Source organism: Vicugna pacos, unplaced genomic scaffold (assembly GCF_048564905.1).
Source record: "Vicugna pacos unplaced genomic scaffold, VicPac4 scaffold_19, whole genome shotgun sequence".
Taxonomy (NCBI): domain Eukaryota; kingdom Metazoa; phylum Chordata; class Mammalia; order Artiodactyla; family Camelidae; genus Vicugna; species Vicugna pacos.
Window position 1 is genome coordinate 72,410,753 of NW_027328740.1, and position 26,808 is coordinate 72,437,560.

Here is a 26,808-nt window from a genome sequence, read left to right on the forward strand (position 1 = left end):
GAGGTTGGGGTGTGGTTTACCCAGGAGGGATGGGGACTCTACACCAACACTCAGGCAGTCTGCTCCTTCTGGGGCTCTGACATTTTACCTCCCGCTCCCTGCCAGCCCAACATTTGGGACAGTGGAGCTAAGGCAGAGATCGTGCCTGCCTGTTTCCCAGCGTGTAAAAGGGGAATATGTACTCTTCCCAAGGTAGTTCTGAGAAACAACACCTGCGGGTGCTTGGTTCCCTGAGCAACAGTAAACCTAGCTCCTTGTGGGGGCAACGGGTATGATACCCGTAGGGTTTCTGCAGAGACCTTAGCTGGAGGGCTGGGCCAGGGACGTAAAATATGAGCTGTGGGCAATGACGGGTAAGAGAAGGGTGTATAGGCAGGACTGCTGCCTCCTTCGGGGTGCCGCAAGAGGTAAAACGCTTTCTCCCCATCTCTGTTACTCCCCTCCCAATTCCAGATAACTGCCTTCCCTCTGCTCCTCCTGTCCATGTGTCTCCCTCCACTTTTCCCCGCCTCCCCTCCTCCTCCCCTATTCTCCCTCCCTCGGTTCCCCTTCTCTCTCAGGACCCAGAGAGGATCGCTGGCCCTCCTGCGCATGCGCAGTTGCTGCCAGCTGGACCGCGGGTTGGAAGCTCCAGCTCCGAGCTGGGGATCGGCCCCAATGGCTTCTCAGCTCTGTCGCCCTGTAGGCCTTTGGCTACTGCCTGGGGCCGGGGCCTCTGGCTGTGGAAGTGCAAGGTGAGGGGATATCGGGAAAGGGGTGAGGCGGCTGCGGGAGGGCGGTCGGCGTGTCACAGCCCCCCAGGGCGCCAGTCAGCGTGTGTTCAGCTGGATTGCTTGGGCCAGACCCCTCTGCCCGCGCCACCTGCCCCGGCGCACCGGCCACAGCTGCCCAGGGCCAGGTGTGCCCCTGCCGCCTCTTGACCCAGCCGGGCTCCCCTCAGTCCGCGGCTGGCATCCGCTTCCCCTCTCCCGCCCGCGAGTCCTCCCCTCCCGGGCTTCCTCTCCTAGGCCGCCGACCCGTCCCCACCACTGGGCGGGCTGTGTCCCGGGCGGGCGGGGTCTGCACACCCGGACGGGGCGGGCGGCTTGGGCTGGGGCTGGGGCTGGCCTCCGAGCGGGGCTGCAGCCCGCGTCCCCCACCCCGCTCTCCCTGCCCCGCGACCCCGGGGCTGCCTTCCTCTCCCTTTCCCGATCCCTGAGGTCCAGATTAGCGGCGTGGGCGCTGCTCCCCAGGCTGAGAGCCCGCGGCTGTAACTCCCAGGTTCTCCTGGTGGAGTCGGGAAAAGGGAGCGGCAGTGCTGAGGGAGCTTCTGTCTCCTTGATCAGGATTTCTGCCCCAGATAAGTACCTTGAACACTTTCAGGTGTTATGATGGTGGTGCTTGTTGATGTCACATGTTTTTATACTGAGAGGGATTACAGTGGTGAAAGCAGGGCTTGGTTCAGTTAAAAATGAGCTGAAGGCATGAGGCTGTCTCATCCTCCATCATTCACTCTCCCAGGGTGAAACGTGAGACCGTCGATCTTAAAAAGATACTTATAGTACGTAACTAGTCCAGCCCAGCTACTGTGTGTTAACAGGAACAGCACAACCTGAGGCGTTGGAGACCCAGGGACATTGCACTCCTAAAGAGCTCCTGGCAAAATCTGGTTTGTTTTGGTTTTTTTTGTTTGTTTGTTTTACTTAAATTGTGGGACAGACTAGTAGTATAGAGGGAAAAATAATTGGCAAGAAGGATTTTTTCATATAACAGCTTTATTGTGATATTGTTCACACACCATGAAGTCCACCCACTTGAATGTTACAATTCAGCAGCTTTTAGCATATTCACATTTGTGCAACCATTATTATTCCAGAACGTTTTCATCACATCAGAAAGACCAGTTGAAATGCATGACCTATCCACCCCTTCCCAGTGGTGGTTCTAAAGAAGTTTCTTGGCTGTTCCTGACCATAAATTAACTTGTTACATTCCATGAAATATCTGGGAGGAATTCTAATCAGAATTGCAATGAATCTGTCTATCAAAGCAGGAAGAATTAATGTCTTTATGGCATAAACTTCTTCTACACATGAATATATCTGGGACCCTATCTTTTCATCTGTCCAGAGCCAGGCCTATGGGAAATCCTCATTAATTCTTGGGTTTGTGAATGATGAGATTCAATACATCATTAGATGGAACTGTAGCCTTTCACTGAAGAGAAAAGTAACCTCGTAGAAGCCAAGTGATTCTCTGATGGTTAGAATGAGAGACCGCCAGTGCTGGAGTATTCGAGTGGACTTGGTGCTTGCAGAGTTCTCCACCACCTACAGCTAAGGGGATTACCGTGTACTTTTCTTTCTTTTTTATGGCGTTGCTTTTATTTTTACTTATTATATAAAATTATTTTTTATTGAAGTGTTGTAAATTTACCATGTTAGCTTCAGATGTACAGCAGAGATTCAGTTATAAGCTTATGCATATGTATATAAATGTTTTTCAGATTGTTTCTAGTACAACTCATTACAAGAAATTGAAAATAGTACCCTGTGCTATATAGTAGGTCCTTGTCATTTATTTTATATTTATTAATGTGTATCTGTTAATCCTCCCTTTCCTGCCTGCTAACAACAGTTTGCTTTCTATGTCCATGAGTCTATTTCTAGCAGCACCGTTTTTGCTAGCAATATATGCTGGTTGGCTCTTTTCTGTTTCAGTAGTTCCATCTTATGTGTGGGCGTTTTTCTTCTGGTGGGCCTGTGTGTGGTTTGCACACGTGATAATAGAGATCTGTATTTGGGAGAACTCCAGGCCTCGTGTAGTCCCTCGTATGGAGCGCCCACTGAACTGATAGGATTCGAGTGAGATCTGATAGGATTTAGGTTTGTGTTCAGATCTGGGTGTTCACTTAGCTAGAAACGTCCTGTCATTTCGATTTCCATAGGGGTTTTTATTCCTGATAAAGATTGCTTTCTTGGTGAGAGGAAAATTATTACAGCTGTTGTCTTTTTCAAAAAAAATCATATGTTTTAAGAGCTTTAATATTCAAAAGAATAGGAATATATAAAATATTTAAGGAAGTCTTTGGTGTGGTTTCTTTGCTTTCTGAGCTAATGTGGACTTAGAGCCTTTGTATTACTTAATAGCACATCCTTGTCAGTATTTAAAGAGCTGTTAGTGAGCACCCCAGGCCCCACCTCTCAAAGAATCGTTAAAGTTTGCTCTGAAATAGTGAGGTCATAAACGTCTTGTTTTCAGAAATCAAAAGGTTTTAAATACGCACCATAGCTCCATTTATAAAATAATAATCAGTTCAAAATTAAGAAAATGGAGGATAATTGACTTTTTTTAAAGCCTAAACATAAACTTTCTTGTGCTAATTTTGCAACTGGAAATTTTGAAAAGAAAAATCCTACTGCAATATCATCTACGTGGTATATATATATGAGTTTCACGTTTGAAAAGTAACTGCGCAGTGGTTTTCAAAGTCAGGAGCAGTCCAGCTCAAATACTGGCAGTGGTGGCTGCTGGTTTTCAATGGAAGAGCCTAAATTTGCCTTCTTAGCTTTTTTTTTTTTTTTGTACTGAGAAGGTTGAGTAGTGCTTTGCCAGCATGATTTTCGGGCAATTTGAGGGCAGATGTCGTGTTCCAGCAGTGAGATATTTCCATGCATTTTATTTTCTGGACATCACCAGGGCACATGTGGGGTTTGTGCCTGCAGGCTGGAATGCTGCAGGACTCCCTAATCCATCACCATTATGTCCTGGTGCTGCTCCGGTCAGTGAATGATTTTCTGTGACTTGGAGGTAATGTGGTCTGATGGTGATGATCAGACGTGCAGTTAAATGCTATTAATTGAAATAAGAGTAACCTAGAAACATTGCTCTAACAATACAGGATGAGGGAGGAGGATTGGCTGAGCTGCTTGCAGTGGGATGTCTTCTCAGGTGACTCCCTCACCGTGATTCCTGCCAATATCCGCCCCAGCCCTGCACGGTAGTCCTGCCGAAGCAAGCAAGCACTTTGCTCAGAAACGCACTGAATTTCCTTGCGCCTCTGTTTGTTGGCTTTTTTTTGAAAACACATTTTGCCCTTTGCTTAAATGCCATCCATGCTAGTCACCCCTTACACTCATTCTTCTGGACCTCGTCCATACATAGCTGCTGAATGGATGAACAGAATGTAGTATCTCCATGTAGTGGAACATTATTCACACGTAAGAGTGAATAAAAAAGAAAAAAAAAAGAGGAAAATGAAAAATGCCACCTGTTTTGGGAAGTCCACCCTGACTGTTCAACCCACACTTTTCCCTTTGAAACACAATCACTTATGCTCCACTCTACTCTTTTTGATAGTACTTACCACCTTCTAATAATCTTTAACGTTTCCAAAAAAAATAAAAAATAAAGAGATGCTGATGCCACTTCAAAATATACAAGCCTTGCTAACAGCATGTTAATTGAAAGGAAGCAGACACAAACGGCCAGATATTGTTGATTTCAGTGATCTGAAAAGCCCAGAAAAGGCACATGCAGAGGCAGAGAGCAGGTGATGGTTGGAAGGGGCTGGGTGGAGGGGGATTACGGAGTGAATGCTAGTGATAGGGGGATTCTTTTGGGCTGATGAAGTGTTCTGGAAATAGAAGGTGTTGAGGGCTGCACAACTGTGATTGTGCAGAAGACTGCTGAGCGCTGTGTCTGGGAGTGCCTGTTGTTGGGGCATCTTTATTTTGTTCACATCCTGCAATGTGAAGGGCCATCTTCTGCTGTGGTCATTCTACTCCTGTGAGTGGTGAGGGTCAGGACTTTGTAGAGTCCTGTTTCTTTTCTCCCTCTGGCTGAGTGTAGGCAAAAAAATTTAAGCCTGAGAAAGTGCTCCATCTACAGAAATGTCTTTCAGTTTTGCCTGGTGTAAAAATCTTGAGAGCTTTTAACCGTTGAGGCTAGTCTGTGGGGGTAAATAGCCTATGAAGCCTGGGTGAGCCCGGGAAGAGCCGCGCTTCCCTCCCAGACACAGGTGGGGATTTCACCCCCTTTCAGGCAGTGAAGGGCCCAGACCCGTGGGCAGACTTGACAATCGTGAATATTTACGTGTATCCGCTGCTTCATCTTGGATATTAATTTCAAGCTGAGTCAGTTTGTGACGGCAGCCTCATCCTACATCAGGAATTTATAGTATCTGCTCTTTGAGGTGAAGACCTGACAGACTTGATTATTTAACAGTCTGCTTTGAATTGATATCTCAGATTCCTTTGTCAAAAGCAAAACAGCAGAAATACAGACGTCCTTTAATTCCAATGTGGCCTGGAACGGGTTTAGTGTCTGTGCCTCAGTGGCCTTATCTGCGGGTGGGGAAGATGATAACAGTGCTTCCCTCAGAGGAGCTGGTGAGGGGAGAGTGAGAAGCACAAATGGAGGACTTACACGAGATGCTCATAAATGACCGAATTTAGTGCTCTCCGCCTGGTGAGGCCTTAGGGGTAGAGATGTCAGAACAGAGCAGTCCTAGCCGGAGCTCGATACGTGATGGTAGCTGTTATGATCAGTATCACCACTGTGGGTTATCAGGTAGTTTTAAGACTTGGTAATATGATTTCATGAATAATGTTAAAAGACTAGACATCTCAGATCCAGTTTACATAGTCCTCAAGATTTCTTCTGAGAATTGGATGGTTTCTTCCCTATCTTAAATCTGAGATGAGTCTCTAAAAATTTCCGTATTCCTCCATCCTTTTGCTTTAATTCTCTATTTCTTAAAAAACAAAGTTTTTAGATGGAGTTACTGGGGACTGAATTGAGGGCCTCATGCATGCTAAGCACATACTCTCCCAAATGAGGTATAATCTCTTCCCTGATTTTTTTTTAAATTTACATCTTAATTTTCAGAGGTTAGAGGCCTCTAATTATTTTTCTGGAGACTTGTCCATGAACCTGTAAATCTACAATTAATGGACAAAATTTGGTTTATTAAAAAAAAATCTATAGAATATTCTACAGTCCACCCAAAAGGAAATACTCTACTCATGGACTTAAAATGTTTCTCCTTTAAGGTGATTTCTCCTGTTTGGTCGAGCTTAATTTGTTAACAGCCATCCTCATCATCATAATGACCAAACTCGCTGTGAGTGGACGCCTAACTGAGGCTAAAATGCTTTGCTCATATTTTACTTCATAGCAAGTGTTTGATTGTAGGTATCAGTGTCTCCTTTTTTGTAGCTGAGGGATTGAGAGATGGGTCAGCTTGCCCCAAATGACACGCAGCTGGCGGTGGCTAGCTCGATGCTGGAATCCAGGCTGCACAGGATGAATTCTCAATTGCTCCTCTAATCAGCTTCCCGTTGAGTGTTTTCCCGAACTCCTGTGAGCCCATAAATGACCGATTTTAGCTATCTCAGCCTGATGAGGTCTTCAAAGGAGAGACACCAGTGAGAATGAGAGGCAGAGTGGCATAAATTAAAATTGTACATTTTCACAAATGTTTTATTCTCAGGTAATGACTGTAAAGGAAATAGTTTTTTAATTTAGTGCTTTGTGAGAACTAAAAACAAAACATTTAAAATAACTATTGTGCAAGAGAGAAGTGGTCTTTGAAAGTCCAACTGTTGCTAATGATGTTACTTGTTTTTTCTAGTGGTGCTTATTTACTGAAAAATTTCCAAACACTGAATTTGTTTTATGTAGTCTTAGTATGAAAGAAAACTTTGTCAGTGAGTATTGTAAGTAAAATCCTTACTCTTTTCTTTCCTGATGATGAATATCTTAGTTGTTTACATGGCTTAAGTATATTTCGTCATTTGTGAAATTTGAGTAATATGGTTTACCTTGTCTGACTGTGAGAGCTGGACGCCTTGTATACAAAGCACCGTAGAGGTGCTTAATAAAAATGTGCTTTCACAGTGACTGATAGTTTAGAAGTATCAACTCTGAATACTAAAAAGGGTAGCTTATTTCTGATGCATATTCAATCTGTGTATATATGATATACATTAATATGGCTTAAAGTAACTAGGATTGTTTTTTTTAAGTGCAGTATGAAGCTTTAATGAAATCTGTGTCATTCTAGTGAGACAGGGACTACTTAAATTGCCTTAAGCAGACGACCTTGAAGATTATTTACACAGAATGTAAGCTCAGAATTCATGTTGCCGTGTAACCATCCATCAGACATTTAATTTCTCGGGATTCTGACCAGAACCATTAAGTTTAGAAAAATCCACATTGATTATTATCAGGGAATAAGCTTCTCTCTTTTGTGACTAAAGAAAATTTTGATTTTTTTCTGCACTCTTTTCAGGTTTTAAAATTTCAAAATTTTGATTTGACATGTCACTTTTTTAATAGAGAGAATAAAGCTCATGCTGTTTTAATATGTAAATAAATGTTTTTGTATTTCAATACCCTTCTATGATTTCCTGGCTCTTTGAGAAGTATTTTGCAAGATACTTAGATTACCTACTGTTGGAAAAATACAGACGTGACTTTTATGAATATAGGCGTAGTACAGTTCTGTTGGTTTTTACTACAGTGCAAGACATGAGACCTAGGAGAGCTTTGCTGCTGATTGCCAGGAGGACAGATCTCAGGTCTCAGTCTCCCCTCGTGTAAAATGAAGTGGCTGGACTGGATTCTTTCCTCTTCTAAGATGAGCTTCCATGAGCCTATGTCTTTTGTTTATATTTAGGAGTATTAGCAATATCAGATTAAATACTGAATACCCCTCCATCCCCCCGAAGCAAAGTGCAGTATATGCTACATAAGCTTCTAGTTATCTGATTCTCGTTTCTCATCTTACAGTCAATTTTTGTGTTGCATGTTTCCCGGCAACCTGGAAGGTCTTTTTAGCCATAGGTGGCGCTGTTGCAACTTTTTACAGTCTTAATTTTTCTGTTTGTAAAATAAGGCTTAAACAATGTGATTTTATTTTGATTCCTTTGCTTAATGCTTCAGAATAGCACAACGTCCATTATGTCTTTCTACCTGGAAAATTTTTTCTGCTTATATCATAGTTTTATTCTTTTATCTCGCTGTGAACATTTCAGACTTGCTGTGCAAACAATGGCAAAATCGGGCTTTTCTTCTAGTGTTAGAAACCAGTGAGCCGGGATATTATAAAACAGCTAGAAGCTGCCTCTGGAGCACCATAAAGCTGAAAGGTGTGTTGAGTTCCCTGAGTATTGACCCCGCCGCTGTGTGTTAATTGGTGGGAGTTGATTTGGTACATATATGATGGGGTGTAGTTTCTTGACTTGGGTTTGCCTGCACGTGCTGACACTGAACCATGTGATCCTGAGTCAGCTCGTTCTGAGTTTTCCCCTCGTCTGTGAGAAGGGGACACTCATATCTGCTTTGTAGAATTGTGAGAATTAGTAATTATGTAACATGTTTACCACAGTGGGTATGTCAAGAGAGCTCATAAACTTTAGCTGCTGTTTTGTGTGCAGCCATCATTTTATAGTCTTTGGTAATTACAAAGAAACAAGAAAATAAGAAAAGCTGATTTTATGATGAAAGATATTTGAGGACGTTCCATAATTCCTACACCCATAATTTAGCATCAGCAGAGTCAGAACTGTTACACAGTCGCCCTGGACCAACGTTAAGCCACAGAAATTTTTGTTACTTCATATATGTTGGGGCCTAAGGGGAACCAATACTTATACACATGTTGTCTCCAGCAGCCAACTGAGAGATGACACAAAAGAGTAGGCAGGCGATAAATGTCTTCTTTGTTACTGATGAAGCCACGTTCTCCATGAACTTCAGGGCTGTGGATAAATGAGTGTCATGATACTGTGTCCCAGAAGTAGAGACTCACCCTGTCCCAGGTATCTCTGGGCCACAGCAAGCCTTCCCTTGAGAGAATGAGCCCCATCATGCACAGGGCTGTTCTGCAATGGAGCTGAGCATCCAGGGTGCTTCCCTAGGGTAGTCAACACTGGAGGGAAAGGAAGGGTTTCACATGCCCTGTTTGTCTCCCCGGAATCACAACTCAATCTGTTAATGTGAGGAGGGCTAGCTGTGGGCCAGGGGTCAGGGCTGTGAAGGGAGTAGCACTCTGCATGGCCCAGAGGAGTGGGGAGGAGGTATCCCTTCCATCAGTTTAAACAGGTGGTGGGATGGAACAGAAGGGTTCATCCCATGAGTTTATAAAAGGAGAAATAAGAATTTCCTTTGGGTATTAGTCTAGCCAGGAAACACAGAAGATGATTAGGAAGGAGACTTGTAAACCACTGTAATATTAATTTGACATTTGTTGAGCACCCAAAATGTGCTACATTCTTTTCTGAGCATTTTACAGAAATGAATCCTTCAATCTTCTCAACAAGCGAGTAAGGAAGGTTTGATTGTTATCCCAGTTTCACAGTGTGGAAATTGAGGCACACAGAGGGTAAGTTGACCAAGGTCACAGAACTAGTAAGTGGCAGAGCAAGTATTTTAACCCTGGCTGTATGGTATTGTGGCTCCCAGAATGGGCTTTGGGTGTTTAGATGTATCTGCATCCCTCGATTTCTGTACGTCTGTGCATCAATTAGCCCAGAAAGGACAGGGAAAGGAGAGTTACACAGGTGCTCACAGTCGTGTCTCGGCAACTGTCCACGAAGAGTGCACCGTGATTAGAATTAATTGTTTTCCAGGCAGCAGATCTGTTGGTATAACAGAAATTTAGTCCATTGAATTCATCTAGAAATCCTTCCTGCTCTGCTTCTGTCCACACTTGCCATGTGACTGCCTGCCCGTGTTTGGGCCGTGGAGGAGAACATATACTCATGGTTGAACTCTGATATTGCAGTCTGGTTCATAGTTTCACATCTTCTGTTACATTAATAAGTTAAATTTCTGGTTTTCTTGCATCAGTGTCTCATGAGTTTGGTTAATGTGAAACCAGTCCATGGGAGCCCAGGGGTTATGATGGTATAAATTTTTAGCACGTTGTGGCACTTCTAGCCATGCAGACATGACTGGGGGATGTACGCCTTTCTCACTGATTTCTCCCAACAGCAGGGTCCTCTCACGGATGTGAGGCTGGGAGCTCTCTGAGTAGCTCAGTCAGAGGCCAAGTCCACCAATCCGAAAATGATGAAGTACCTGGAAGTGGGTTTAATAAAAGTAAAGGGCTTCCAGGTAGTCCGATGGGCTGTTCAAGAAATTTGGTGAAAAGCTGTCCACTGTCTGTGGTTTAGCTGCTTCTTTGCTATTGAAAAGTCTGGAGTAGATGAAGGGATTTTAAAAAGCAGAAAGGAGTGATTTCAGGTGGTACATCCACACCGGTGAGAAGTGATGGATGACCGCCTGTGTGAGGCACAGACAGAGTCTTACAAACTTCATAAAACAGCTTCAAATGCTCTGCCATCTGAGTGCGCTTCATATGGGGTCCAGTTCATCACTGGTCACGCTGTGAGGGCAAGTAACTGACGATGGCAGAAAGGACACGGAGGCATCAAAAAGGTCTCACTCATGTTCCCTGTTTAAAGAATGTGGCACAGTGTATTATATTTGAGCTGGTTTTTCACTGAACAGTTTTTAGTGTTTTCTGGGACTCCCCAGTGCCCCAAGGTTCCATGCAGCTGGGTGTCCCCTCATTGCAGCTCCGTCAGCGCTTGCCCTGGGCTGATGTGGTGTCACGGGAAGCAGGACGGTCAGCGTCCCCGGCTCCTCTGAGCTCCGTCTCCTCATCTGCAGAGCCTGGTTTCCCATCCGTGTCTACTTAGTAGGGTTGCTGAGAATCACACGTGATGGTTATCAGGTGTGATTTCTGGTTGTCTCTGCGATTGGCAAATAGCCAATAATTGATAGAAACTCTTGTTTTTTTTAATTGTAATTGTGTCTCCTAGATTGCAGTGGTTTTTAGTCTGCATTTTTTTATAACTTTACTCATTTTTAAATATGCCCTTATTTTATTTATTTTTTTTGAGGTACTGGGGACTGAAGCCAGGACATTGTGCATGCTATGCAGGTGCTCTACAACTGAGTAATACCCACCCTCCTTTTCTGCACTTAAAAATAAATATTGCAATACACAAAATAGCTCTTAAACTCCATCATGGGACCTGGTCTCTGTATAGGCAAATGAACACGTATACTATTTCAATAAGAATAAATGCTGTTGAGACATACGTTTCTGAATCTGTTAATGTGCTTAAAAACGATCATAGCTAGTGATAAACACGAGACTTAGATCCAGGACTTTTTAGGGTATGTTTTGCCATCATGGGAAATTACATTCTACCGAGAAGGCTAATTGGGTCTCTTTGATATTTGGATGGTTTAGCAGGTGATCAAGGCTTTCCAAAGCTGACAGTTTTGTATTTTAAACTAACTACAAAGTTATCTTCTAGAAGATGGAAATCCTAAGCTTGTGAATTTCCCAGTAATCCAGGGGGTATGTGTCTGTGTCTGTGTCTGTGTGAACGTTTGTGTGTGTGATTTCAGGAATGTAGAAATAAGTTCCATATAGACTTCTGATATCTTTCTCTTCCAGTTCAAGGTTTAAGCATATACTTACACAAATAAATTGATTTTCTTTTGTCATTTGGCATATTGGCGGGAATAAGAGGTTCTCATACTTGTTTCAGAAGGGTTGGGAAGCATGAGCTTAGAAAACGGGAGGAGAAAGAGGCAGGGAGACACTTCACACTTTGTGCAGTATATGAGAAACGGTAGCTTTTCTTTTCTCTTTTCTTCTAAAGCAAACTGGCTCTGAATTGTAACACACTATTCCTCAGAATTGCTTTTCTAATCAGATACAAGTGCCTCAGATTTTTCAAGGCAACATGAATGATGAAATGTGTTTTAGCATTTATCTTTAAAAGTAGTTTTATTTCTCAAGTAAAAGACTATAGCCTGTTTCTTCCAGCGTCTCAAGAAATTCTCATTGATCTATGTACATGTTCTATGTGCTTATTTTCTTTTCTTTTTTTTTAAGTGCTTGTTTCATTGTGGTGTGAATCAATGTTTAAAATTTCTGGATTTTGATCTTTAGAAAATGCTGATATATCAGAACTGTTAAAAACCTGATTGTTCTTTGGTCCTTGTTTGGTGGGGCACCCTATTGATTACTCTTGTCTGTTAAAGAGAGAAATTCTTCCTCTAGCCTGCAGATCATTAAGTGTATGGTTTGCAGTATGCCTTTAAATTTCATTGAATGCATTGAACATGATTGTCCAGTGAATTTTGAGTTGACTCATAGTAATGACTTTGCTTTGATTCTGTGGCTTTTGCTCCTCTCCACAAGAGCTTGAATTCTCTGTTGCATTTTGTATACGTGTTCTTCACAGTGGAAGAAATTTTGCATTTTTTACAGAGGTGGTTTTTCCTAACACCTCTGAATGCCTTCTGTAATTGATACAACAAAAATCTGTTATTTCAATGCTTAATTATTTCATAAACTAGTTTTTGGCTTAATCAGAAACAATGACAGAGTGATAATAAAAAATAGGAAAACTTTCCTTCCTTTGAAGAATAGAAATCAGGTGGTCAGGCTCACCCATGCTTTGGGCCTGACACACTTAATCTCATGTCATTGTGTATCATGATTCGGAGATGGAGTTGCTTCAGGTTTATTGATTTTTGTTTTAACATTTGTGTTGAATTCTTTCTCCAGGCTTATGTATCCTGTTGGGTTTGTTGAAACTGTAGAAGGGAAACAAAAGCTTTTTTTGGTTTCCGGAGGCCTGAGTTGCTGATGATAAGGGTTGAGGGTGGGCTGAGGAACAGAGTGACACTCCCTCTGCTCCCAGCTGAAATTGATGAACAATGAAATCAATTAAGTGTATCGGTATTTGACCAATAGAAGTTAGCGAGCCCAAACTGGCTAGTTATGCCCAAAGAAAGTACTGAATTCACCTGCAGAATTAGGTGCTTTACCAAGAAGAAGCAGCTTAGAGCAATCAGAAAAATCAGTCCTATGATGAGATATAAAGTAAATATAATATCTTTTATTTCTGAAACTTTTCTACGTTAAGTTGTGTAGAGCTAAAATTAAGTTTCAAGCACCAGGAGTTAACAGTGTGGGTGGTTCTGTATGATCATTATTCAGGAATGTGCCTAGACTCTGCTAGAGTGTCTGAAGCTGGCAGGAAAAGACCCAGAGCCAGGATTTGTCACCTTAGGGTGTCCTCCATAATGGTTCCATGTGGGAGCCCATGATTGGGTTAACAAATTGTAACAGACCCCAGCCGCCTGTCAAATTTAAGAAGAAAACGTATGCTTAGTAACTGCTTTGCAAGCAAGTGCCTGTGCATCCTCACTCCTGTCTCCTTGCCTTAAAAAGCAGAGATAATGCTTTGCTTGCGTAGATGATGTTTTAGATAGCACTCTGCTCATCGCAAAGCAATGACCCAGGCCCACAGCTATAAAGGCTGGGCTTGTGTGCAGTTAGATACTCTATTATCCCCCAAGCAAGGACCTAGCTGGTCTGGTGGTCTGCTTTGTAATTCACATGTCTAAAGAATGTATCTTATTCCCCTCACCCCATGACTTACCTAAAGATACACTAAGCCTTTGTACTCATGGTGGATTCTACAATCTCTGTCTCATCCTTCTTTCCCCAAGTTCCTGCTTACTATCACACAACTGTTAATGACGTTTTCCTTTGATTATACACAATAAATATGGGATCATTTGAGAGGCTCGTGGAGTTGGGTCCCTACGCCCTCTCTCTTTCGTGACTTTTTCCACAGAGTCTTGAGTATTCATTCCCTGTACGTAAGACTTCTGCCAGCCAGAACCCACAGTTCCAGGTGAGAAGGATGCAGGCTTTATCTCTCCTACCTCTAGGGAGAGAGAGTAGAAAATTGAGATCTGCTCTTCCGTGGTCCCTTCCTGCCCCAGGTCTGCTCCAGTTCACCTGCAGCCTTCTGGCCTCTGCTCACACTGCCTCTGTCCCAGGACTGACAGCAGCCTTTTCTTCCCTGGTAAACATTTCCTGTGCCTTTTAGAAGTTGGTCTCTTCTCTGCAATACAACCCTGGCAGATGTGATGGTGGTAAACGTGCTGGAGGGCAGTCACTTGGGGACTGCCAGGAGCCATGCTGATTCTCCTGAGTCTCTCATTCGGGGTTACAGAACTGTCGAGCAGCAGAGGAAGCCCTTTAACGTGAGGCCAGCTCAGCATTGCATCACTTTCATTTTATTTTTGAATTTTCAGTGGAGAAATTATTTGTAGCAAACTGTTCCAGATTTTTGGCTGCCTGCTTTCCTCACCACCATTTCCTTGTTGGCTCTGGTGCTTGTTGTAAGAACCAGGTTTCTTCTCTGGTTATTTCTAGCAGCTGGGCTTGCCGAATCCTTGATCTGCATTTGAAGCAGAATGCTTCTTCGTGATGTCAAGCTGATTTTCCTATTTCTGAATATTTCGTGTACACTCAGCAACTCTTTCAAGTGAAATGCTCTTGTCCAATTCTGTTAACCCATATTTGCCGATCTCCTGCTTTCATGCTGAGGGCAGTTTCTTCTTCCTGTAATAAAAGTTAGCAATTTGCATTTACTATTTGAAGGTTCTGGCCCTAGGTGCTTTTGTCCTTAACAGTTTTAATACAATTCACCCATTAAAATGTGCAGCGGTTTTTACTCAAAGCCCAGAATTGTGCATCGCAGTCAATCTTAGAATATTTTCATCCCCCAACAGGAAGCCCTGTATGCACAAGCAGTCATTCCCATCTTCCTCATCCTCCCCCAGCCCCAGGCAGCCATTGTTCTCTCTCTATGGATTTGCCTGTGCTGGACATTTCACGTAAAACAAGTTATTTCATGTAAATGGAACTGTCTATTGTGACTGACTTCTTTCACACTGAGTAACTTTTTCAATGTATTTCCAGGTTGTGGCCTGGGTCAGTACTCTATGCTTTGCTATTGCTGAATTATATTCTACTGTATATCTGGGCCCTACTGTTTACCCATTCATCAGGTGATAGTCGTTTGTGTTGTGTCTGCTTTTTGTTTGTGAAGAGTAATGGCGCCGTGAATAGTCCTGTAGGAATTTTTATGTGGACATTTGTTTTCAGTTCTCTTACTTGTGTGACCAGAGAGCAGAAATGCTGGGTCATTCATAAACCAAATGTTCAACTCTCTGAGGGCCTGCCAGGCTGTTTTCTAAAGTGGCCACCCTGTGTTACATCCTCAAAAGCAAGGGCTGCGCGCTCCGCTTCCTCTGTGTCTTCATTAGTGCTTGTTACACATTTTTTTTATTATAACCTATTGTAGTAAGTGTGAAGCGGTTTCTCCTAGTGGTTTTGACTTGATTTCTTTTACAGCTAATGATATTGAACATCGTTTGATTGTGCTTATTGGCCATTTGTATATTTTCTTTGAAAAATACATTTTCAGATACTTTATACACATTTTAATTGAGTTCTCTTTTTCTTGTTGAGTTGTAGGAGTTTTTTCTTTTATTTGAAGATACAAATACTTAATCAGATAAATAATTTGAAAAAATTTTCTCCTCTCTGATGTTTTTTCACCTTCTGGATGGTGTCCTTTGAAGCAAATTTTTAACATTTGATGAACTCCAATTTATCACTGTTTTCTTTGTTCCTTGAGCTTTTGGGGTAATATTTAAAATCTGAGGTATTTTATTTAAACTTTTATATAAAAAATAACTTAATTCTTAAGACTGTTCTAGGAGATGGGTGCTGTGGCTGTCCCCAGTCTATGGATAGGAGACTGAGGTGCAGAAAATTTCACTGAAATATCAGTGTCACAGCTACCCAGTGCTGTGGGATTTCAGACCCTCATGTTTGTCCCCAGCATTTGTGATCTTCACCACCATGCTCCACTACTGCCTGGAATCATTAATGAAAAAGTTTTCCTTTTTTGATTTCTTGATTGTTTGTTTTCTCATTGGGGAACTCACCTCTTCATTTTCCTTGCAGAGATCTGTGTAGGTTTATTTTAGATCTCATGTACTTATTTATTACACAGGCTCCAGCGATGATTGTGCCTAGTTGATCTAATCAATTCATACTCAAGTCTTTCCTGCTCATGACACTAAAAAGAGAGTCATGATTTACATAATGCTCAAAGAAGAATGTACTTGAGTGATTTTATTTTTCTAACCAATCAAACAAATCAAATAAAAACCCGGTGTTGGAACAGATTATAAGCCCTGCAGAATAGGGTCACTGTCTTCCTTGTGTTTCATTTGATTTGTCACAGTGTCTGGATAGTGCCTTGCTGTCCAGCAGTTTTGTGAGTATACGGTGCTCGTGAATCATTGTAAGGAAAGAATTTTGACAACAGACTGTGTTGTTCATTTCACAAGGGAAAAGATCATATAGAAATACTGCTCAGATTTATTTTAAAATTAAGCTTGGTGTTTTGAGAAGGGTTCAAGAAACCATACAAAAATCTTTTTCACTAATTTTAAATCTATCTTAGACACATTATGCATACATAGCAGAGTAACTTATCAACTAGTTTTGACAAGAGGAGTGTATTATTGATTATCTATTTTAGTTGAAATATTCTACCTGGGATAAAGTAATCAGTGCCCATAAATGAACAAATATGTTTGTATTTCTATGCAACATGGGGGCAGACTTCATATGTTTTTATATAATATATATGACTGTGTGTTTTAATCTGTCTGTCAGTGTTTTTATAGTTTTTCATCAATGTTGTAACTTTAGAATTCTTCTATGGAAATCACCCCCAATTCTAGTGCAGTTTGTACTGTGTATCCTGTCTTATGCATGGGATTCCACTGTCCCCTCACTGAGGAATTTCCTCTCCTATTGAGTTAGTAGCAGAGTTAAAGGAACTGTGATTTCTAGGCCTTTGCTCTCCATGTGTTTGCAGTTGGCTGTCAATCAAGATTTTCTCTTTCTTGAGTTTTCATTGTTCAATTAGAATTTTGGAAATAACAATTAATATGTTGCAACACTCTCCCTAGAAACTTGATGTGTTTGTGCTTTCCAGTTTCCAATTTACAAAAAATGTAAATGCACTCTTGTTTTTAAATAGTCCTTTTTCACTAGATATTTGTTTACTTCTTTATAGTCAAAATATTTTTTTCCCAATGAATGAATAGGTTTGCATGTTTTAAAAGATACCTTACTTTTTAAATTTCTTATTCTAACAGGTATATTCGTTGTACAGAATTTAGAAAATAAGGATAAACACAATTATAACTTAAAAATGGCCTCTAATCTCACCTGGAGATACAGTTGTAAGGTTTGAAATTGAGAATTACAAGTCCTCTCAAACTGTTCTTCTATTTCAAGTACGGTTTGGTTACTGAGATCCTCGAATTCCCATATGAATTGTAGCAGCAGATAGTCAGTTTCTGCAGAGGAACCCACTGGGATTGTGATCGAGTCCACGTTGAATATATGGATCGCTCTGGGGAGCACTGCCATCCCAAGAATGCTGTCATTTGATTCAGGAATGTGCGTGGTGTGTCTGTCCAGGTATTTAGGTATTCTTTAATTTTTTTCAGCATTGCATAGAGTTTACATTGGATTATTTTACTATATATTTTGCCTTTATACTGAGGACAAGTGTGCAAGGTACCGGGATCAGAAGTGTATTGGAGCTCCGCAGCTTGCTGCCACCATGGACGCTGTGCTCTTGCTTCGCCCACTGTACAATGTTGCACAAAATAGGACCTAAGTAACTCTCTCTTGAAAGAATGATTATATGATTGCTGGATGATGCTTGAGAGTCCTTGTGATGATGTCTTTTTCCCAGAATTTCCCCTCTTCTTTACTATGCCCTTTCCCTTCCTTTCCTCCAGCCTGTGTTTCAGCCTGCCTGTGGCATTGATTTTCCTTGTCTGTGGACTCTTCCTTTCACTAGTTCGTGATAATGTTACATGTGAGATGTGGAAACTTGCTAGATGTCAAGAAAGAGGAAATCCATTGCATTCTAGTTTTTTTAGAGTGTGCTATTGTATTATCGATTGAAATGAAATCAGGCTGACCCATTGAGCCATCCCCTGAGCTCTTTTTGCCTTCCTACAGGTGATACTGCTCTCGTTGCTGCATGTGCCCTTCCCCCAGACTTGGTTTTGGGGTTGAGTAAGTCACCGTCACTGGAGCCCTCTCTTTAAATGATGAAGAGAACATTTGCTCTTTCTCCCTGTTTGGGGACTTGGATGAGATGAGGCAACAGATAAAGAATGGAGCCCCACCTCATTCTGACCCCCGCTCTTTCCGTTCCTTTCTCCAGGGGAAGAGTACAATTCAAAAATATAAAGATTGTGAACTAATGACATAGACAAGACAACCGATCATTTATTAAATACCCTTTCATGCCAGAAACAAATGTATTATACACACAAAAAGCACATAAAATACGGTAGTACTGTGGTTACAAACGTGGGTCCGAGTTCGAGTCCTGGTCTGGAGTGACAAGTCCTGTGAGATGGAGAATTGGTAGGTCGGCTTAGCCTCTCTTGGACTTGTTTTCTGTCCTGCAGAGATGGGGCTCGCTAGGCGTCCCTCCCCCGTAGAGGTGCTGAGGGGTGTAAAAGACACGTGTAGGCAGACCGAGCACAGCTGCTCTTTCCTCGTAAGTGCAGGATAGCATCGCTTTTGCGGTGATGGCTTTATGACTGCACCGTGTAGACTCTCAGTGCTCCAAAGGGATGCCTTGCAGATTGGAGATGGGATTCTCACTTCTGTATATACCCAAGGATTGTGTTATTGGGCCTTGCTAATTTGACTCTATTCTTTAGAAAGTACATAATGTAGATATATCTTTCAAACATGCATGATTTTTTCTTTTATTATTTATAGTTCTACCCTCTCATCTCTTGGTGTGACTTTTCATGGAATCCAGGAAACAGTCCTAAGCAACCTGCCTCTTCACACTTCTCCGTGGTGGTTTCCTTCCCTGACTAGAAGAGGGTTTTGCATAGGTAATTTTGATTGCTCCCCTTCTCTTGGAGACTCTCTGTTTTTCTGCCCATCTCTCACCTGTCCATCTGTCCATTTCTCTACCCACTCATTCTTCTGACTTGTTTCAATAAGCATTTCAGGCAGCTTACAGAAGAACAGGTACCAAATAAACAGGTGAGAAAATGGGGCCAAGTTCATACAGTGAGGCTAGGAGTTGAGCCTGTGTGAGAGTTGCCAGCGTGAGACACACGCCTCTGCCTTGTGACTTATAAGATAGACAACATCAATGTGCCTGAAGCTCCCAGCAGACACAGGGAAACAGGGTTTGTGGGAGATGCTCATTGGCTGTGAAATAAATAAGTGGCTTAGTAGAAGCCCAGCCTTTCCAAGTACTAAGGCTTAGGAGAATATTTTAGTGTCTTCCAAAATCAGATTATTGCATCTTTTCTTTTTCAGAGTTTTATGTATAGTTGGTTTACATTCTATACCTGGAAATTTCTCCAAAACTTCTGCCCACGTGAGTCCCATGACTCGGGAATGGGGTGGTTCTGCTCATTGACGGGTGTTGGCCAGAAACGGAAAATGACAGCCTCAAAGGAGCCTGGGATTTATCAGTTATGTTTTGTCAGTGCTGTAGATTTCAGAAAATGCTTTCACCTTTTCTTTCCATCTGAGGCAGCAGCGCGCTCTCTTACCAGCATCAGGAGCTCAGGGCCACGGGATGGTGGGGGCTGACTGCACTGCCGTCAAGACAGCTGAGCTAGTCACTGCAGGTGTGGTTCTTTTACATACTGCAGTTCATGCTCTTTACTAGAATGTTTCAACAGGGAGTTAATTAACTGAGTTAATTAACCTTTTATAAATATGATGCTTTGTTGAAAAGACAGTCATAGGCAGAATATAAGTTGTGATCACTTTAAAAATGGTTTCATTACTGAAATTTCAGTAGGAAAGATCCAGTTTATCTTATTTCCGCCTCTCTTTAAAAGTAACAAGGAAACAAGACAGAAAAAGCAGAGGATGATTTCTGTTCTTCCTCTCGGCTTGCAGGTGCCCTCACCTCCAGTGGCATCCATCCAGACACCAGCACTGACACTGGCCGTGCTCAGAACTGCCTCAGCCCTGAAGACACATCTGACAAATGGAAGGGGGCCGCGCCCTGTTACAGCAGGTGCTCTCACTTTGTGGGTCCTTATGTAACTGCGCGGTGTTATTCAGGATCGCCCTTTCTACACTTTGTGACGCTGCTGCGGTGTCTCCTAGTTATTTGTTTCTGTAAGTACTCGTGTAATTTTCCAATGTGTGGTACTAGACATCTAAAAATGCATTTTTCAGATGAAAAATAGTGTGTATTTAATATAAATGTATGAAAAAAGGGTCAAATGGATCTATCCTGGTGCCAGTACTCAGAGATAATAATTAACACATTAACATCTATTTTCTGTTCTTTTCATCAGTGTGTATTACCTCTGTCATAAAAACCAGCGAGCAATGTGTGCCTGTATACTGTGTGGAGACCTCCATTTTCCATTCGGCTTATTACACATTTTTCTACAATATTCTATCTCCCCTGGCATGATTTTTAATGACTAGTATAGCATTCTGTCTTGTGGAGTCCTCGTCCATTTTACTTTGGACTTAAATAAACTTTTAAATTCCAAGTATACTTAACTGAAATTCTGAAAAGAGATCTGTTGTGGTACCGAAAGTCCCCTACATCCCTTCCCCTTTTTTCCTGAGAGTAAAAACTGCTGACAATGTGGAGTATATATTTCATGACCTTTATGCCTATGTCATATAAATAAACACATACATACACGTATATGAGAAATCTATGTCTATGTGTGTGTATATATGCTTTATTGAAAAATAAGGCCATACTATATGTTTTCTGCAGCTCGGTTTATTCACTCAGGTATATATCACAGACGTCCTCTCTCTCCAGACTCACCCGGTCCTTTCAGATAGAGTAGAGGGTTTTCCTGATATGCAGGTTTGGTCTCTTGTGTAAGGACACCTTTCGTGGGAGCGTACTGTGGACAAGGCCTTGGACCACGCCGAAACACCGGAACTTTAGTGCCCACAGCTCACCGTGATTTACCGCATCATTGTCTTGATGGTGGACACTTAAGTTTTCTCCATTTTCCACTGTCAGAAAGGGTGTTTGACTGGCATACTTCTTATACAAACATTCCTGTGATCTTGTATGAGTATTATTTTCGTTAAGTTTTCTGGAAATTTAGTCCTTGGATGTGACAACTACATAAATCACAGGCTCCTTTCAAGTGAATCAAGAAATTCCTTCTCCTGTGGGGCATGAAAAGATGTAGAATAACTTATGTAACCAATTCTCTATCGCTGGATATGATTTCACTTCAGCTTTTCTTCTCACCATTGTAAACAGTGCTGTGTAAATGCTCTGATAAGTACATCTTTTTGAACTGAATTTTTCTAAATGAAACGATTCCAAAATGTGGAGTTCAGCCTGTGTGTACACACGTTTTTCAGAGTTTACATATCCATTGACATGTCATCCTCCAAAAGATCGCTCACAGTTTGTTCTCTCAAAGATGGACACTAGCTAGAATATCTTTTAAAAATATGTGCCAATATGATGAGCAAAAGTACTTTTTCATTGTTTTAATTTGCACTTGATGACCAGTGAGGTATTGAGCATTTTTCACTCATTAGCCATCTGACTTTTAAAAAGTGAATGATCTCTTTTGTCCTTTGCACACATTTAAGTGAGGCAGCTTCTTGTTGCTTTGTGACAGCTCTATGTATATTATGAACATTAACCCCTTGTCTTCATCAACATGTATCAGAGAGCTTTTCCTTGTCATATTTTGCCTTTCATTTTGTTCAGTAGGTTCATTTTTGTTGTGGCCCAAAATAATCTTAAGATTGTAAATGTCTTCTTTTTGGGTTTTATTCCTGATATTATTCTTAGAAATACTTTCTTATAATGGTATAAATTTCTTCTGTAGGTTTTTTTAATCTCTAAGATGGAGATGATGATGGTACTTGTTATAGTGAAGAGAAGTTGAATTAATATGAGCAAAGAATTATATTCGCTGTTATTAGTACTTTCTAATATTCACATCACATTCTGTAATTTTTCTTGCGGTCATTATGACTGGAATAGAATTTGTTTTTTCCAGGGGATTCTCTGATTGTCCCAAGACAATTATTGAATTCCTACTTTGCTTTTTAACTTGAAATCCCACCTGTAAAGAATACTTATGTACACTAGAGTCTCTTTTTGAGCTCATGGTTTATTTTTATCAATCTTACTTTCTTACACTAGCACTATATCTTACATATTGTAAACATTTATTTAATATCTGACAGTGCGATTTTTTGATTCTCTTTTCGATCCCAAATTTTCTTGGTTAGTATTATGACTTTATTATTCCTGAAGAATTCTAATATAATTTTTCAAGTTAAAAAAAAAAAAGAAGTGCTGTCGTGGGATTTTTTAGTACTTTTGAATTATCTTTAGGAGAACGTACATTTTTACAAAACTGCTTTCCTCCATACAAAATGTTGATGTCTCTACTTTCACACCTCTTACTTTACCCCACAGTACAGTCCTGTACTTCCACCATGTACAACATGGGCATTATTTTTGAGTTTATTCCAGATTATTGTTGATGTTTTTGTTAATTATTTAAGTCAGAATTTTTTGCTATTGTATATTTTAACTGTTAAAACTGACACCTAGGAAGGCAGATTCGGTTTGTAAATACTCACTTTGTAACTTCTCATTTAAAATTGTAAGTATTAAGTACTTGTTACAGAATCCTTTCTTTTCTGTTTTTAAAAATTTGTTTCCAAGATTCTCAAAATGGTCATAGCAAAGTAGTATAGGTGGGGACAGAGATGGAGAGAGGTAGTGTGGCTCATGTACAAACTGTGAGCACTTTCATGGCTGTGTTTACGCTGGAAAAGCCGCTGAAGAGTCCAGGATAAAACAGGGGTGGCTTTGTATGCAGTTGAAAGCCAGCTTTCTTGCCTGGTGAAGCCTGGTGGGCGTGACAGGTAGATGATCAAGGTCGAATGGAGGTTATTGGCTGCACAGAGCGCTGTGTCTGAGAACTGGAGAATATCGCCATGGGAAATGCTTGGTGCCAGGAACAAAGCAGAGGAGCTGGGGACCCTGTGTGTTAAGGAATTTCCAGCCCTCGGAGTGGGAAGATCAGACTCTGCATTCAGATCTGAGTTTGAATTCATCCTCTTTAGTTTACTTGTCCTCTGACTTTTGTCAAGCTATATACCCTATTTCACTTCCTGTTTTCTTATCTCTCAAAATAGGAGAATTACAGCCTGCTGCCAGATTGTTTGATCAGGTTAAATAATTAGTGTCTATAAGATGCCACGTACAGTCACAAGCTCAGTGAGAAATGGGCTGTCACCTGTTCTTCTGCAACTCAGTGCTTGACAAGACATGTGGGAAAGCCAGTCCCTAATTTGTGTGTGATGCAAGTAGGAACAAAATTAATGTCTTGCCTTTCCCTAGCAGTATACTTACAGCTTTGCTTCATTTACTTCTTTCCTCCTTTCCTTTCCCCTTTCCCATCCTCCACCAAAAGATCCTGAGACTCTCTCAGAATAGTAGATTCAAATTACTTTAAAGGTTGGCTCATCCTCATGAAATGAGAGTAACATAAAAAAAATCTGTGCACATCCCACAATACATTGTATTTGATTTACACACACACGTGTGCACACATACACACACACAATCTGGCTACCTTCCACTTGCAGAGGGATAAGGACCACTTTTTCTGAGTTTTCACTCACTGAGCTTGAGAACAATGTCTCTTACACAGACTTTCACCAGGCTTCGTGCATGGTGTTTTTAATTGAATTTCGGCTTTGTGGCCATAGATATAGTCTCCTAATAGAAGAGAGAAAGTGGAGACATAGACATTCCGCTGAGATATTGGTGTCATCATATTTTAGTTGGAAAGGACTTAAGACAGCATAGAGTCGTAATATTATATGGGTGAGAATCCATGATGTTGTAACTTGGACAAGAACATGGACCTTCTGCCGTCTTGTCCACAAAGGTGAAGAGGCAACTGGGCAGGGGATGGTAGGGATCCTTCTTGCTTGAGTTCCATGTTCTTGCTAGTTTTCATTGCTCAGTTGCCTTTAGTTTATGTCCATGAGGCCTCTCATGGGAAGGTCACTCTGTCCTGATAGATTGAGTTTCTTATCAGCAAAAAGCTCTGGACCCACTCATATTTCCCAGAGTTTTCTGCTGACCTGCTGACACTTTATATAATTGAGACCTAAGAAACTACTGAATATAAAATCCTTATTGTTATTGTTTGCCCTCGAGTTCCATAGGAAGGGGTGCTGTCTCAGGCTGTCTAAAGCCAGATCTGAACAAAGATAGGGTGACAGGCTGTGCTGCTGGTCCTCCACAGTTGAAGGGGATTTCCAACTTAGCTTTATATTCAAGGCAGATGAGTTCAAATCTTGCCTTTACCAGTTATTATCTTTGTGAATTTGGGGAGAAACTGTACTTTTTTGTGTCCAAATTTGTTTATCTGTAAGTAAGTTCAGTATTTATTTTAAGGTTTCTGTTTTAGAATTGAATGAGCTAATACTCTCATTTATACCTAAAATAGTGATCTCATGGTTCTATGCTGGTGCCTTGGTAGTTGATTACTAAGGGACTCCGCAGTGAGATTGGGGGTGGGGGACCCTGGATAATAGAGCTTATATTCCAGGATATGCTTGTAAAAGACTGGATGTGCAGTGGATTTTTAGTAAATATCTACTCCTTTCCTAATCTGCATTGATTGTGTATATATCTTTATACTAATATATGAACAATTTTTATTGCAATTTAAATATCTTTGTAGTATTTACAATATCTAGTTATAAAAATACGTGAAATAAAAAGATTTGAATTTATTTTCTTTTCAATAAGCAAAACAAAATAAAATAGAAAAGAAAAAAGTTTTGAAGGAGTAGAAATAATTTTATTTCTGTGGAATCAATTCCTTGTAATAGGTTTTTTGTTCATGTTGTTAAAAAGCATATAAAATTGATAGGTTGTGAAATACTGGAAATGAGGAAACAGTGGAGACATACTACCTCTAAGGCAGTCAATTTGTTACCAAGTCCAAACTCGTTCTGCTTGCTGCATGACAGGCCAATTAATCGGGAGATGAGATGTTGGAGTAAGGAAAAGAGACTTTATTTGTAAAGCTGGCAGACCCAGAAAATGGCATATTGTTATCCAGTAGAACTCTCTTCCCCAGGGCAGAATTCAGTCTCCTTTTATACTAAAAAGCGGCGGGGATGTGGCTGGTTGTTGCAAACTTCTTGCTGTATGAATTGTTTGTCCTTGAAATCCTTTGTTCCTGCAGCTGTCCATGTGGGTCAAATTATGGTGCCCCTGTAAAACCTCCAAAAAAAAGAAAGGTTATTCACTATTTTACAACTTGCCATCTATACATAAGTGTAGAAGAGCAAATATCCTTAAAGATCAGAGCCCGGAGAATAGACCCTCCTGGATATTTCAGGCTAAAGGCAACTTTCTTTTACAAAAGGTGCAGAGATAGCAAGTCTGAGCCTAGAAAACAAGGTACAGGATTAAAGCCAAATGAACACATCTAACATGGAGTGAAATTTGTTCTTTCTATTACAATTTCTTTTTCTCCCTCATAAATAATTTTAGTAAGAAACATGAGCAATTTTTTTATTTTTGCTTCTTAATAAAGGACTACAACTACAATTTAGTGAGCAGGGATGCTGTGCGTGCCTTGGTGTCACAGCAAACTCTTGTTGGTGGTGCAACATGCCTGATGCCCCATGAGTGTTGGTGAGGGTCCCCCTAACCAGGGGCTCTATTCAGGAACCACCATATGCGCGTTGACCTCTGGCACCTCTTTTTCAGCTGCAGGAAATTTTTTCAGATTCTATGATAGAAAAATCACTCCAGCTAGGGATAATCAGGGAGTAAAGGAAGAGGAAAAGGGCTTGAAGTAGAGTAGAAGAGAAAGACAGAAGCTCAGGGAGCCTGGGGGCTTGGCAGTGCTGCCTCGGGAGAGAGAGGAGCAGAGGTGTGGATGGGACCGGCTACAGAACCAGCTCCTGCAGCTTTCCCTGCACCCAAGCCACACAGCTTTTAATAGGGCCCAGGACTCTCTCCTGGCTGGATGTCACCCTGGGCAGAACCTTGAGAATCGAAGGTAAGGGGTGGGCAGCACTCACCTAGGGGGTCACTGAGGACTTTGGTCAAGTCCACATTGACTTTTCCAGTCATGTGCCTTCACCTGTTCTTTATCTCAGGATCTGAGAAGCAGGAGCAAGGAACTCAGGGAGAGATGCAGGAAGATATCTGACTGTGTTAAGAGACGACAGTCACAGTGACACTGGGAGCGAAGACACTTGCAGCAAAGTAAAATAACTTCACAACCATTGCATCAGAGCTGCATGTGTGAGAGAGCCTAAGCCTGTCTCAGAGTGCAGGGGACAAGCGGAATGGAATGGTAAAATTAACACTGACAATTGAAATTTTGTTAAATAGCCTGCTACTTTTAATTTTATCACTTCAATGTATGCAGGTGTATTTCTATGAGCATTTATAGGTTCACACAACCCCACCAGCCCCTCTTGCCCCCATGGGGGATGGGATTTCTCAAGCACAGTGCCCCTCCTGCTTGCTTGGGCCACGCTGCGGGTCCTCACCTGGGGCCGGACTGCTACAGTACACTGAGTCCCCGAGGCACGGCCTGGGATACATGACAGGAACAACTGTGCTCTTGGCTGAGGGCCTCCATTTCCCCCTGCAGTGTAAGAATGCCGGTGACTCAGTTAGAAGCATGCATCCAAGCCGTCCTTCCGTGTCATCACCATCTAGAAGCGGTGCCTGAATCTTCTGAATTTCTGCAGAATGTGGTTTACAATCACCTTGAACAAGTGAGTGTGTGTCCTCTTTCAAGTGGAGGAGTTACTGCCGTTTTCCTGGA

General features: G+C 41.5%; 1 protein-coding gene across 6 annotated transcripts in view; it reads left to right on the plus strand.

Moving 5' to 3' along the window:
* Positions 1 to 570: 570 nt before the first annotated feature.
* The window catches only part of LOC140693523 (uncharacterized), a 127,851-nt gene continuing 101,613 nt past the window's right edge, over positions 571 to 26,808 (plus strand). Inside the window, exons 1-3 of one of the 6 annotated variants that reach the window (XM_072957343.1) lie at positions 571 to 734; positions 18,716 to 18,837; positions 19,868 to 19,988. The gene's annotated coding sequence lies outside the window, so the exon portion shown is untranslated. Of the gene's footprint in view, positions 735 to 18,562; positions 18,838 to 19,328; positions 19,591 to 19,867; positions 20,093 to 20,274; positions 20,538 to 26,631; positions 26,761 to 26,808 lie in introns of those variants that run through there. The other 5 variants (XR_012069285.1, XR_012069284.1, XR_012069288.1 and 2 more) reach the window with 5 other exon arrangements.